The 1,743-nt window shown below is 40.1% G+C and overlaps 1 pseudogene; it reads right to left on the bottom strand.

Annotated features, from left to right (window-relative positions):
• Window positions 1-427: 427 nt before the first annotated feature.
• Window positions 428-994, bottom strand: LOC149192301 (cyclin-dependent kinase B2-2 pseudogene; annotated as a pseudogene).
• Between the last annotated feature and the right edge of the window lie 749 nt (window positions 995-1,743).

Here is a 1,743-nt window from a genome sequence, read left to right as displayed (position 1 = left end):
CTTCTTCATAATGCTTTCAACAATGATTAAAGATGCTCCATTTCAATGCTTCCAAATAGGCTTCAAATAGCCATACACCAAATGTTCAAGTCCAAGTTTTTATGCTTTTGCAATCTGAATTTTGTTGTCGTCACAGTCAGAATTAAGGAGTCTTTATAGTCTGAATCAAGAGAAGATGCCACTGAAATTGTCATTCTCGCTATCTTTCTTCAAATCAGGATTCCTTCAAAGCATCAAACCATATTTTCTTTCACATGTTCATGTAGTTTCAAGCCAGTACTGTGACATCCACATTGTATACTTAGTATTCATTACCTTCGAGCAGTGGAAACCCACTCAAACTATATTTTTGCATCTACCCGTTCACAAACTGTCCTATGAAAAATTTAAATGTTGGAGAGGGACACGTTCTCAAAGTACTGTGTAGCTATGCTCTACTCAACTCAGAGAAATAAGGATGCAACAGAGCACGCTTGGCAGAGATTCTCTTCGAAGGGTCACATACCAGCAGTTTCGATAACAAATCGAAAGCATCATCATCTAAATCTGGGACTTCGGTTCTGAGATCACAGGGCTCCCATTGAGGAAAAGGATGCCAATAACTGAGTTGTGAAACTCCCAGCCAAACTTCTTCATTTGGAGTTCCGAGCAAGCTGAAGATCGCCTGAAGAATCTCGAAATCATTCCATCCCACAAAGAGAGGCTCCCTTCTATACAATTCAGCAAAAATGCAGCTGACATTCCACATGTCAACAGAAAGACAGTAGGTATCCTGACCCAAGAGCAGTTCGGGAGATACGTACCAGCGCACCCCTACCCTCTTCGTATAAGCCTTGCCAGATAAATCGGTAGCTCTTCCTAGACAAAACCTTGCAATTTTCAGTGACACAAATTCCCTATCCTCCGTTTCTATCCATATAGCTTTAGGATTCAAGCTTTTGTGCATGATGCCATGGTCGTGCATAGAAGCAATGCCTTTCACAAGCTCGTACATAATTTTCTTGATAACCAGGGGCAGTATTGTGAGTGACTGTGTCTGATATATGTTGATAAATAAAAAAGGTTCAACTTCATATCATCAAATACTATATGAAGGCGAAGTTTGTCGTGTTGACTCTTTCAGCATTCCACATCTCGCAACTTGACGATTTTGTAGGCGCTATCGGACAGCATCCGTAAAATTGACATCTCTCTGATGGAAGTGGGGGGAATTCCTTCTATAAAATGTGTGTAAGCGACCTTGAGAGTCACCTCCTCCCCTGTTTCTGGCATTATGCCCTTATAAATCCATCCTTCCAGATCTTCCTCTAACAACTGACACCTCATATACTTCGGAATCATATCAGGATTCATGTTACTGCTACAAAATTGAAAAACTATTAGTTGATTTTCCCTTCAAAGAAAGCCTCTATTACTGTCCTTGATTTATCTGTTCTCACATTATATCCCTGAGTCGAGACATTCAACTTCTGTAATACCAAAAACATAGTTATTGTCCCTATTTCTCTAGCATTGGATGGCCTTCTCTGCTGCTCCAATTTCTACTTCGTGATCAAGTGGAGAACATCTTCAACAACAGTCCAAAGAATGGTCACAGGATCATGTTCTTCAATGTAGTGCTCCTGAGAAATGATCTTTATCAAAGAATGATTGTTAATATAGCTCATCAAGGATTACATAAGGCCCATTCACAGATGGCTTCTGCAAGAATGCTTAATCATCATAAGCTCCCCCTAACTGTAT

This window comes from Pinus tabuliformis, chromosome 2_2, assembly GCF_031772625.1.
Source record: "Pinus tabuliformis cultivar Carrire ecotype Pingquan chromosome 2_2, CPIR1, whole genome shotgun sequence".
NCBI classification, from domain to species: Eukaryota; Viridiplantae; Streptophyta; class Pinopsida; order Pinales; family Pinaceae; genus Pinus; species Pinus tabuliformis.
This window is presented reverse-complemented; position numbering and strand designations above follow the sequence as displayed.